The sequence below is a fragment of the Tupaia chinensis genome, unplaced genomic scaffold, assembly GCF_000334495.1.
Source record: "Tupaia chinensis unplaced genomic scaffold, TupChi_1.0 Scaffold149964_2, whole genome shotgun sequence".
In the NCBI taxonomy this organism is placed as follows: domain Eukaryota; kingdom Metazoa; phylum Chordata; class Mammalia; order Scandentia; family Tupaiidae; genus Tupaia; species Tupaia belangeri.
Window position 1 is genome coordinate 2356958 of NW_006209806.1, and position 216 is coordinate 2357173.

A 216-nucleotide genomic window follows, 5' to 3' on the forward strand; every position below is an offset into this window, starting at 1 on the left:
CCCCGCTTTATTGTCGTGTTTCACCAGGTTGTGAGACCGACTGGGGGGCCGGGCGCCCTGGGCATGAGGCTGGTCGGCCTCTGCCGAGAGGGACCCGAGGGACCCGTGGTAGCCGCGGCCCCGACTGGCAGTGGCGGCACGGTCTGGCTCGGTGCACCAGGCGCTGTCACCGTGGGGCTGTGTGTGGGGGTAGATGGGCCCCTGGGCACTGTGGAC

General features: G+C 70.4%; 1 protein-coding gene across 1 annotated transcript in view; it reads left to right on the top strand.

Moving 5' to 3' along the window:
- UHRF1 (ubiquitin like with PHD and ring finger domains 1) overlaps positions 1 to 216 on the top strand; it is a 46017-nt gene that overhangs the window by 34266 nt on the left and 11535 nt on the right. The gene's annotated exons all lie outside the window — the stretch shown is intronic.